Here is a 415-nt window from a genome sequence, read left to right as displayed (position 1 = left end):
CCCCGGCCGAGCGCAGCCGGCGGCGGCGGGGGAAGAGGCAGGAAAGGGGTGGGAACCGGCGGCGCCGGTGCCGCGGCGCTTCCCCGCCTGCGCCGACATGAGGGGCCGGGCCGGTGCCGCCCTGAGGAGGCGGGTCCGCCGCGACTCGCCGGCGGAAGGGGCTGCGCGCCGACTGCCTGGCCGCAGCCAGTTAAACCATTGACATCTTCGCCATTTTCTGCCCGAAAAGTAACGCACAGTGCTGTTAAGGATACTAAAATCAATAAATCCTCCTTAGGTTCAAGCATGAGCAGTTTAGACGATGAAGAGCGCTCCCGGGCCCTGCTCCTGCGACACCTGCCTGTGTATCTCGCAGGGGAGCACCAGAGGAACAACCCACCGCACAAACGGGCGGAACTTCATTGAAAGGGTCTAG

Source organism: Passer montanus, unplaced genomic scaffold (genome assembly GCF_014805655.1).
Source record: "Passer montanus isolate IOZ18808 unplaced genomic scaffold, ASM1480565v1 scaffold23, whole genome shotgun sequence".
NCBI classification, from domain to species: domain Eukaryota; kingdom Metazoa; phylum Chordata; class Aves; order Passeriformes; family Passeridae; genus Passer; species Passer montanus.
Note: the sequence above shows the minus strand (reverse complement) of the source record.